This window comes from Saimiri boliviensis, chromosome 10 (genome assembly GCF_048565385.1).
Source record: "Saimiri boliviensis isolate mSaiBol1 chromosome 10, mSaiBol1.pri, whole genome shotgun sequence".
In the NCBI taxonomy this organism is placed as follows: Eukaryota; Metazoa; Chordata; class Mammalia; order Primates; family Cebidae; genus Saimiri; species Saimiri boliviensis.
In genome coordinates this window covers 13,444,410-13,456,992 of record NC_133458.1, presented here as the reverse complement: position 1 = coordinate 13,456,992, position 12,583 = coordinate 13,444,410, and the positions used below count along the sequence as shown (strand labels likewise).

The 12,583-nt window shown below is 37.7% G+C and overlaps 1 protein-coding gene across 6 annotated transcripts in view; it reads right to left on the bottom strand.

Annotated features, from left to right (window-relative positions):
- The window catches only part of TPK1 (thiamin pyrophosphokinase 1), a 380,490-nt gene that overhangs the window by 365,798 nt on the left and 2,109 nt on the right, over positions 1-12,583 (bottom strand). The gene's annotated exons all lie outside the window — the stretch shown is intronic.

The window sequence follows — 12,583 nt, the reverse complement described above, 5'->3', positions numbered from 1 at the left end:
ACCTTCATGCAAATATAAAACAAACACATGCCAAAGATATTATTCAACTTATCAATTAATATATAACTGATCATTATTAGTACAAACTTGAGTGTGTGTATTTGTGTGTGTGTGTGCAGGCAGAGCATTACTGACATCAATGGTGAATCTATTTTAAGAAGGGTTCCAAAGTTGAGTGTCAAAGCACTCAAGGTGTCTCACTGAACTAGCAGGGGCCCTGTACAAACCACTAACAGGTTTTTTGGACCTAATTACTTAATAGAAGTACCTATTAGGTATTTTTTTGGTGCTGGTGGCCCCATGAAGAAATTAATGAGACAACAAGTCTAAAACTGAAAGTTTAGTAATCTCTACTATAGAGCAATGGAATATAGTATCTGGGGACATTTCTTCAGGGTAGAAATCAATTATATCCCACTGGACAAAATTCATTTGCATTATTATAGATAAGAATCATTTGCATGGCTATTAGTTAACTTCCATCCCTACATCCTTGAGAAACTGCCTAAACAAAAAAAAGTGAAAGGTATATACCCTGTGTATAGTCACTTCAGGGTCCACTAAATAAGCCCAGTGTTCCACTGAAAGGACACCTCGTAATCTCTTCCGATCATGTTCAAGTCTTGGACAATCTTTCCCACCTTAGATTACTGGCAGTACTACCAAGAGTACTACAAAAATCATGATGTGAGAGTGAAAAAGCAGGGGCAGCTATAATCCACGAATATTTCTATCAAGAATCAGAGCACCAACTGCCAGCAGGGACATATTGAAAGGGACACACTAATATGCTGATACTGCCCTATAACTTGCTACAGCCCTTCTGGAAAGCTACCTAGGAACATGTACTGGAAATCCTAGAGGTTCATAACTTTGATTCTTTAATTCTATTCCTAGAAATTTACACTCAGCGTACAATCAGATGTGCACTGAGGTATATAAACATCTCACAGTGTTAATCACAAAAATAAAAAACTTAAAACAAGTTAGGACACATGCACACGAATGTTCATTACAGCACTGCTTACAATAGCAAAGACCTGGAACCAACCCAAATGTCCATCGATAATAGACTGGATAGGGAAAATGTGGTACATACACACCATGGAATATTATGCAGCCATAAAAAACGATGAGCTCGTGTCCTTTGTAGGGACATGGATGAACCTGGAAACCATCATTCTCAGCAAACTGACACAAGAGCAGAAAATCAAACATCGCATGTTCTCACTCATAGGCGGGTGTTGAACAATGAGATCACATGGACACAGGGAGGGGAGCACTACACACTGGGGTCTGTTGGGGGGAAATGGGGGAGGGATGGGGAGATGGGGAGGTGGGGAGAGATAGCATGGGGAGAAATGCCAGATATAGGTGAAGGGGAGGAAGGCAGCAAATCACACTGCCATGTGTGCACCTATGCAACAATCTTGCATGTTCTTCACATGTACCCCAAAATCTAAAATGCAATTAAAAAAAATAAAATGAATAAACAAGTTAACCAGATTTGCCACCTTAATTATTTCTTCTTTCCAGAGCCTTCAATAAACCCCCTAAATCCTTACTACGTGATCCAGGGTTCCTCCTGCAATGTTTCTTATCACACTGTACTCAAATTTCTCACTTGCTTATCTATTTGCCCTACTAGGCTATAATCGCTCTGAAATCTTGGACCATGTATTTCAATTGCATGGATTTAGTATGATGCCACATGTGTAACAATGTTGGCTCAATCAATAAAATGTCGAACAGCCTGAAAACATGTATGTTTCCTCTATAGAAATGAAATCATAATTACAAGTATTTTTCAAAAAGAGGCCATTTTAATTCCATTTTCAAATGGTTTTGATCTATTCTGACTTATAGTAACCAATTCAGAGGCCAGATTCACCAAAAAAAGTAGTAGTAGCAGTAGTAGTCGTCATCGTGGTGGTGGTGGTGGTGGTGGACAGAAAAGCTTTCACTAACTTCAAATTTCAGAACTCTTCAACTATCATTCCCCAAAATTAAAAGCATGGACTTATTTAATAGGACGTTACCTTTCAGAGAAAAGAATGAGATTGTGTGACTACTTTGACTTTAAGCCACACCAAGAAGAATGTATTGAGTCACAGATGTTTCATTTGTAAAGGGATACTCAGGAATTGAAATGCCTGAAGAGGCATAACTCACAAAACATCTCTCTGGTTATCAATTTTCCCAGAGAAAATTGTGTACATGATTTTAACATCCAAACATTATAGAGTGTATATCTCTCATAATATAGTAATTTTTGGCCAATAACAAAGGAAAATTTAAGATTTACTTCCCCCAAACTCAATAAAATACCAAAACAAAATTATGTATAAGAAAAGCCTGAAGTTATACCTTAACCAACTATATTAATAGAACATCAGCATTACATGCAGACATTTGCAAAGGCAAACCAAAGCCCAATAAAGTGGATATGCAACTCAGATGTTGCTAGTGTGGAGAAAGGTATCGCCACATCGCACTCAGGTGAGCCATCCTCTCCCACTGGGTATGTGTACTGAACACATTACCACACTATGCATTTCCACAGACAGCAATAAAGCTCAAAAGAAAACCACCAGACATTACTGGTTGAAAAGAAGTTCTAGATAATGATAAACGTTATCATTAAATGTGGAGGGTGTTTTTGTTTTAAGAAGTTGGTATTCCTCTTAGGTAGTGCCTTTTAACTTTAAGAAGCATTAAGATGGACCCGAGGGTCTTCTTAAAAATGTAGATTTTTATTCAGTCAATCTGAAGTGGGGCCAGAGGTTCTGCTATTCTTACAGGCACCGAGGCATGCCAATGCTACCAGCCTAAGAAATTCAACTTAAGTAACAAGGTTTTAGAGAACCATACAAAAAAAAAATTTATAAACTTAAACAAGGTATCTAACTGTGAGACCTTCCATTTTCCTGCCCCCTCCCCACTTTCCTCTTTTCATTTCTTCTTTAATCCCAAAGCACTGTTTCCCTTGATTTCTCAAGACTTTTCTGTTCAGGATTGTCAATATCCTGCAGAAGCTGCAATTTAAAATAACAAAAATAGGCTGGGCATGGCGGTACACCTGTAATTCTAGCACTTTGGGAGCCCAAGGTGGCCAGATCACCTGAGGTCAGGAGTTAGAGAGTACCCTGGCCAACATGGCAAAACCCTGTCTTCCACTAAAAATACAAAAATGAGCCAGGCATGGTATCACACGCCTGTAGTCCCAGCTACTCGGGAGGATGAGGCAGGAGGATCACTAGAAACTGGGGAGGCAGAGGTTGCAGTGAGCCAAGATTGTGCCACTGCACTGCAGCCTGGGCAACAGAGCGAGACTCTGTCTCCAAAAAAATTACAAATAAATAAACAAACAAAAACAGGCTCCAGTAACCATTCTTGACAAGGACATCTGATTCTCCAGAAGGAGGTCACTGATACCTATATCAGGATAGGCAGTCTGGAAAACATTAAATGAAAATTGTTACGTCTCCCCATGCCTAGAATGGTTCCTGGTACACAGCAGGCACTCAAATAATTGTTCAACAAATGACTATGATTATTTAGCCTGAAAAATAGAGAACTAAGAAAAATCTGGTTAAGATTTTTCAGTATTTGAAGGGTAATTATGTAGAAAACAAGTAAAGATCTTCTATGCTATTTAAGATGGAAAATAGGTAAACCTCAGCTTATTTTTAATATACATTTTTAATCATCAGTTGTCTTTCCAACAATGACACATTTTCTCAAAGACTGAGCTACCTGAACGTGTTCCAGCTAAAAGAAAAAAAAAAAAAAAAAAAAAAAAACAGATGGCTACCTCAGAGGATTACTAAGGAAGACACACACCAGGAACAGTAAAGGTTTTAAACGTCTCCTACCCATCCAAAGGATTCACTCAGAGCATGTGTACTTGGATTAGGAAGATACCATTCCTAGAACAGTTTTCCTACTTTGAAAAAAGAAAAAGAAAGTTTTTTGACAGCAATTGGGCCAGCAAGCCAAAACCTTACAGGTGACCTATGAGCAAATCAAAAGCTTAAATTCACTGGAAGTCATAAAAACAAAAGAAACTATTCCACTGTGAAAAATGAATACCTTCAAAGACAATGGTGATAAAGATACGGAAATACTCCGAATGAAATCCATTTGTTTCAGCATTTGTTTGCCACCTACAAAGAATAACTCTTTCTGATGCATTTAACCAAGAAAAAAATAATAATAAAATGTATTTGATGGGAAGTTAATGCACAAATACGCCTCATTTTCCTAGAAAACCTCAAAGAAATCTGATGTTAACTTGTCAATACTCAGATTTTTTTTTTTTGCTGTGATTATACTGTAACATTTTTTCATTGTGAATATTAAAATGACCCCCACAGGCTCACCTGATACTTTCAATTGTTTCATCTAAAAAAGCCCCATTCTTTCTAACAATGCTACAAAGTATAAATTTAGATAACTTTTTAAAGATTTAAAATTGTTTTTAAACTCACTTTAGAAGCTTTAGTTTCTAAAAGCACAGAGCTATTAAAATGCTAATATGGAATGCTGGGGGTGGTGCCATAAGACTAAATGCCACTGAATCAAAGGAAATTGATTCTCTAGATGATGTGGAAAAGATAGCTTATAAAGTTAATGAGATCTTACTTAAGGCAAGAGAAACAATTCGCTCATTGACAATGAAGAGGAACCAAAAATGTTGATGAAATGTAACTAATCTAATTAAAAGTACAGCAAAAATTGAGGCAAATATGAAAATCAAACAAGATATGAAGAAAAGTTACACCAAATACACAAAGTAAAGGGTAGTTAACAGCAAATCTTAGTAAACTAGAAATAGATTTAAAGGAATAAAAAGGAAGGATTTCAACAATTATAAATACGCCAAGAAAAGCATGAACAGTCAAAACAGTGAATGTCCCAGAAACATTCCAGAGGTTTGAGGCTACGTAGGAGGACTTCTGATTGGGTAGAAGAGTACCGTAAGATTCCTGACACTCTGGAATTCACTAATTCATATCTTCCACTGTCTTAGATAGCCCTTGATAACAAAAAATACCACAATCTTTAAGCAGCAGCTAAAGCTAATCCTTACACAGCAGCTTTAGCCAGAGATTTCTTTATCACACCAGATGAAAGTATCTTAAACAATCAACGACAAAATCAACAATAACCCTGAAAGTTTTCTAAGTCTCAAAGCAGGCATATTGCTTTAATTTAAACAACACCAACAAAAATACCCATTATAATATTAGGGAAAATAGATAATCAGAAAACCTAGGTTTTAGTCCAGTTCTATCTCTAGTATCTATTTCCAAGGCTTTCTTTGGAAAAGAAATGTTTCTCTCCTTGCCTATAAAGTTCATTCCAAAGTTACAAGGCTATGAGTTGCTCCTTGCTAATATGAATAAAAAATATTTGAAAAATTATCACAAATTAAATATGGATCAAGTTTTGTACATGGCTAGCCTAAAAGTTAGAACCTGAGAAACACCATTTTATAAAAGACAAAGCTGTTCTTAAAATAAGCTGTACCAGCTTCCCCATTCTCTTTGCAATAACTGCTGATCTAGTCTTCTATGAAAAGTGCTTGCTTTTGCTTATCAATAAGTGCTGAAAAGTTGCTTGCCCTGCATCCCCTCACCCCAAAACCAGGATGTGGTTTTTCAGCTTAAAAACCCCGCTCCCCCTGAACTCGGGGCCACGGGTTGGAGAGACGCGAGTCCTCCGTGGTCGCCGGCAATAAATGACCCTGCAATTTGACATACTTTTGTCTTGGTGTTGACTTTCTATGCTCGGTCCTGTACAACAGTTTATCTAATGAATATTTATCATCTGAATTAAGATGTGCTAGATATGTAAACTACACACTGGAGTTTGAAGATTTTGGGCAAAAAAATGTAAACTATAACAGTAATTATTAATATTGATTACATCAAAATAATAGAATTTTAGATTAAGTAAGAAATAAAATTAAAATGTATAACCTTTTTAATGAGACTATTAGGAAACTTTGAGTCATATTACATATGAAATTACATTTCCATTGTGTTGTACTGAACAGCCTGTTCTATACTAAAATCTTTCATAGTAAGATTTGTCAACCCTTTTTTATTTTCCTACAACATCTACTAGAGTGTGGCCCATAATGGATAAACAGGAATGAACAGAGAAACCTTTGTTTATAAGTAGAAAACAGCAATTAAATAAGACCGAAATTGACTCTCTGATTCATATACTAACTATATGCTATTGGAATTACATGTTAAAATCTCTTTTTTGGAAATCATGATAATACTGAAATAGGGACCCAGCCAATTTTTTGTTTTGTTTTCGAAAACCTAATTAACTACCCTATTTGTTATAAGCTAAATTGTGCCCACTCACTCCCCCCGACCCCCACCAAATTCATAAGTTGAAGTCCTAACCCCCAGAACCTCATAATGTGGCTGTATTTGCAGACAGGATCTTTAAAGAAGTAAACACAGTACAGTGAAGTCAGATGGGTGAACCCCCCAAAGTGCTGGGAACACAGGTGAGAGCCACCACACCCAGCTAAATACAGCACTTTTGTCAATCATGCCTCAATAAAGTTGAAAAAAAAAATTAAAAAAAAAAGATCCGTATTCTTAGCAAACAAGAAATTAAAACCTGTGTAACTGCTGTGTCTTAAGAGTTTGTGAAATAAGCACATGAAAAATAATGGTTATGAGATTTGACTATTTACCTTTATTTTGGCTATAAGGTATTTAAAGTAAATCGACTTTACCTTTAAAAAAAAAAGTTTGAAGCCTATAAATTTCTGAATATAAATCTTCATGATAAAAACTGAAATGATCACAGATACTGAAGAACAAAGCAAAAAGTTTAGATGTCCAAGAATGTGCTGAAAGGCACCTATGTTTACAAAGCCTCAAACAGCAATAGTATATCCTTACCAGTTCAATAGTCTGTATTAATTTAAAAATAAAAACCCTTCAGATGAAAAGTTTGAAAGGAAAAATACACGTAGAATGCCTGACTTCTTACATGCCACCATTACATTCTTTACACACACTGTTTAATTTTCACGACTCTCCTTGGAAAGTGTCTTTCTCCTTAAAGTAATGAGGAAATCAAGATTTAAAGAATTGCAACCAGAATATATAGGAAAAACTCCTAAAAAATGTTTTTATAAAAAAGGAAAGACAACCTAATTGAAAAATTTGGGTAAGAGACATAAACACTTCACATGAAAAAGGTCAATAAACATATTATGAGCAATCTGTCAAAAGGAAAATGACGAAAATCATAGAGACATCTCTAGACACCTACCAGAATGGCTAAAATTTAAGAATAATAATTCAGCTGGCCACAGTGGCTCACACCTGTAATCTCAGCACTTTGGGAGGCTGAGGTGGGTGGATCAGGAGGTCAGGGGTTCAAGACCAGCCTGGCTAAGATGGTGAAACCCCATCTCTACTAAAAATACAAAATTAGCCAGGTGGCAGGTGCCTGTAATCCCAGCTACTTGGGAGGCTGAGGCAGAAAACTGCTTTAATCTGGGAGGCAGAGGTTGCATTGGGCCTAGATTGCACCACTGCACTTCATCCTGGGCAACAGAGTGAGACTCTATCTCGAAAAACAAAACAAAAAAAAAAAATTTTAAGGATTGGCAAAGATCATTCTAGGTGGCAAATTTAGCATGAGCTAAGGGAAAATATAGAAGCAAGAACAAATGTCCCTATAAGGAAATAGAGGGTAGGTGAATTTAGCTTAGGTGCAAAAGAGGTGACTGTACCATCACCAAGAGTATAGTTAATAAACAATATATTGTATACCTGAAAACTGCCTTCGAGAGAAGGACTTTAACCTATACTGGGTTGGCAAATCAGAACCATGACATCAATGACACAACTAAATGAGTTTTAAAGTACAGTAGTCCCCCTTATCTGTATATAATCTACACACACCCTCCTGTACACTTTAAATCATCTGTAGATTAGCCTGTCTGTGGCCAGTTACGAACCTGCCCACACAGCAGGGCAGGAGTGAAGCTCAGCTCCACCTCCTGTCAGATGAGCAAGGCATTAGATTCTCATAAGCCCAAAGCCTACTGTGGACTCACATGAGAAGGATCTAGCTTGAGCACTCCTTATGAGAATCTAATGCCTGGTCATCTGTCACTGTATATATTACATTTAATAACATATACGTATATGGATTATATATTACAATGCAATAATAATAAAGTGCACAGTAAATGTAATGGTTTGAGTCATCCTGAAACCACCACCACCCACCCCTCCACCGGTCCACGGAAAAACTGTCTTCTACAAAACTGGTGGTCCCTGGGGCCAAAAGAGTTGGTGACCTGCTGCACTAGAGTTCTTAGAATATAAGGGAAGATAACCGTTTATAAAAAGCTGCTTATGGAATGTTCCAAAGGCAGAGGACACAAACTTTCAAAAAACTATCTCCCACTATGCAATAAATGTCTCTTCCTCCACAATCTGATTTTACCCTCACTGTTCAACCACATTATGCCAAAACCCCCATGAGCACTCTCCAACCTAGTCACACTATCTCTCACTCACCACCGTGTGACTGTTTTCACATCCAGGTGCAGCAGTGAGCTCTTTCTCAAGGATGGCCCATCACCTGCAATGCTCTTCTGGAAACCTCCCTGTGCCTCTCTCCATTTAAACCCAGTGTTCTTCTGGAGGCCCAGCTGATGTCTGATTCACCCCATGATTCATTTGCTTACTCCAGCCTGCCTCTTATCCACATCTCCACAGTTCCTATGTGGGTTCTATAATACATAATTCAACATCTCACTGGAATCTTACGTTTTGTTCTCGACACTCAACTAGATCATAAACTCCTGAATAGAAGACCACTTCTTTCAATTTTGTATCCCCCTCAGTACCTAGTACCAAAGGATATACACTAGTTAGCTGATAAATCCTCTTGATAACCAGAAATGCAAGCATACCCTTTAGCCTGGCAACTGCGTTTCTAGAAATTTACACTAGTAAAACTCATATAAATATAAAATATAGTATCATCAAAGATATGCATTGTAGACTGTGATAGTAAATTAGAAGTAACATAAATGTCTATTAAGACTAGTGAGGCCAGGTACAGCAGCTTACACCTGTAATCCCAACACTTTGGGAGGCCAAGGTGGGAGGACTGCTTGAGCCCAGGAGTCAGAGGTTACAGTGAACGATGATCACACCACTGCACTCTAGTCTGGGCAACAGAGCAAGACCCTGCCTCTAAAAAAAAAAGAAATAAAAAAGAATGACCAATAATTTGAGTCCACACTGCTCATTAAAAAAACAAAACACTTGGAATATGTATACACATAGACATAACAAAATAGTAGGTGAAAACAGCTGCAGAAAATCGAATAGTCCTATTTTTGTTTATTCATACAAAATTTTAAAAAACACATAAATTTTTAGATTGATGATGTCTGGTAACTAGGATACACTTTTTACTTAGTTTGAAAAAAAATGAACAAAACACACATGATGTTTGTAGTAACAAATATTTATGTTTTTAACTCACTGCCCCCAGACAGTAAGTTATAAAACAATTTATAATATGAACCCGTTTTGTTTAAAGTAAGAGAAATAACAGTTATTCCTGGAAAAGGAAGTACAGAAAACTTTCACATTTTAGAGTAGATAGTTGTTTTTCCTTAAATAATGGGCAATTACTTTAATTACAAAAAAACAAAAATTTTTACAAAGAATTCCATTTTTTTCTGGGCTAGTGATCATTCCAGAGGGATAAGTATTTTTGGTCCAGAAAACTTTTCTTAGCTACTCCTTAATCTGTAGAGAACTACCTTTATTGTTGGATTGCCCACTATACTAAATCTCAATAAGCATTACGGATAAATCTTTCCACCAAATCAAATTCACAGAAGATGTTATCAGAAAAACTTCTCTGCCAGGTGAGTATTAAACATTAAATCTATTTGATAAATGGAATCTCTCCAATGAAAAATTAACCTCAAAAATTTAATGAATTATTGTAAAAGACCCAGCATTAAACTGGCCCTTACAGTAACAGTTCTGTTGTTAAATACCTCATACATATCCAGAGTAATCACAAACTTGCCCAAGTCCCTGTTTCAATGCCAAACTAGAGATAAGACAAGAATCCTACATAGTTTTAACCATAGAAACAACAGGAGAAAACTGTGAGAAACACCCAAGGGAGCACTGGATTCTGTCCCCTGGATCTGTACTTCATAATATATCACCATTCCCCTACGGGCCTTGCTCCAATGTGGAATTTACAAAGCAGTCAAGGCCTTCTCCACTAAGCCTCTAAAAAAATCAAAGGAGGCAGAGCTATCTGCTCCCTCCTTTTCCATCTCAGCATCCACCCTGAGATTCAACTGTCAGTTTGCTTTCCCCTCAAACTTCCTGCTGAATAGCTTACAGCTATTGAAGCTAAGTGCTTGCTGTGTACTAATTCATTTATACACATAATAATCCTGTGATGTGTTCCTATTTTACAGATGAAGGAACGGAAGTACAGGTACATGGTCAAATAAGTATTAAGTGGCAAAGATAGGATTTAAATCCGGATACTCTAATTCCACAACACAATCTTTATTCCGCAGCACTCAGTATCTCTGATATACTTCTTTTAACCTAAAAACCATTAGAGATCTTCAGACAGTAAGGCTCTTAGGTTTCAGTAACAAATCTGGAAGTCAAAAGATCACCCAAATCACATGTTTGCTCTGGAATATGCTGTTTGTTTGTCCTCCTGAAGCTGGATAAATGAGAACTAGGAAATTTGCAAAATGTGCTTGCCAATGCCTTTTGGGGGTTTTTTGGCTTTTGTTTTTGTATGGAGAAGAAGTCTCTGTTTCCCAAGCTGGAGTGCAGTGGCATAATCTCAGCTCACTGCAACATCCACCTCCCAGGTTCAAGCAATCCTCCTACAATTCTCTCACCTCAGCCTCCAGAGTAGCTGGGATTACAGAAGTGTGTCACCACACACAACTAATTTTCATATTTTTAGTAGAGACAGGGTTTCCCCATGTTGGCCAGGTGGGTCTTTAATTCCTAATCTCAGGTGATCCTCTCACCTCAGCCTCCCAAAGTGCTGGGATTACAGCCATGAGCCACCACGCCCGGCCTTTTTGTTTTTTTTTTAAACTCTTAAAAATCTGTTTAAGGTAATAAACACTCAACATTTTAACCTAATAAAATAATAACCAGGTTAAGATTCTAGTTCTGTAACTGTTTTATTTCACCAGTAAAATCAGACATAAACATGTATATAAAGCACTTAGCATGACTGGGTGTGGTAGTTCATACCCATAATCCCAGCACTTGGGAGGCTGAAGCAGGAGAATGGGATCACTCGAGCCCAGTAGTTTGAGACCAGCCTGGGCAACATAGGGAGACCCCTTCTCTACAAAAAAGTTAAAAATTAGCCCAGTGGGGTAGTGCACACCTGTAGACCTAGCTACTCCAGAGGCTGAGGTGGGAGGATGGCTTGAGCACGGGAGTCAGAGGCTGCAGTGAGCCATGATGGCACCACTGCACTCCAGCCAGGGCGACAAAGCAACACCCTGTCACAAACAAAAACACGACTCGAGAGTAAGGAGTCAATGTCACCTACTACTCCGAGCCTGTGGGAAAACACAAAAGTTAAACTCAATGCCCTAAACAAGACTCATGAATTCCTGTTTACGGAAAACAAATGTAAACATTTAAAAAACGATGCTTTCTGTTTAAATATGAGTTATAAACAAGAAAATAAAAACTAATGGTTAATTAAAAATAACATTACCAAATTATCACACAGAAGTTAATTATTACACAAGAATGAATGCTACTAACAATTAACCTGCCTCATAAACTCATTCATTCCATCTGTTTCCACGTGAAGTACCTGAATGTCTTAAGTTTTTTTTTTTTCCTCTTTCCTGTGTCATTCCTTTTCTTACTTTTGGCAATGAGGTAATAATCTTTGCTTTCCTTCTTTCTTCCACGCACCCCTCACACAATGTATCCCTTATCTAATTATGTGCTTGAAGTTCCACAGACCAATGTAGAAACAGGGCGAGAATTGAATTCTCCCCCACCTGGAAATTACTTCACGGCTGCAGTTAATTTGCAACCCAGTTATACTCGAGATGGCGCCAGCCCATTCACCAGATGAGGCAATAACCCAAGATAAATCATCTGAGCAAGTCAGGTAGACTGGGACCCCAGCGCCCCAATACCGAGCTCCCCTTTTTAAGCCCTTGCATTTTATCCCAATTTGAAATGGTTTCTTTAAGGCAGGGGTCTGGACCACTTCCCCACTGCTAACTTTGGAAAACAGCCACTTTCCTTTCTGGGCACTTCGTCCTTGTTGATTGGCTCTACAACCAGCGAGCAGCCCAGCCTGCGCTAGGTTACACAGCAATTTCAAATTTTAGAAGAATAAAAAAATCCTGTGATATACATTGGAAGCACTTGATATAGCCACTGACCAATCTTTTATTGGGTAGGCTCGGGGCACTTTCAATGGATTAAAAACGCATCACGGACAGGCAACGATGACCCTCCTTAATGCCTGCAAC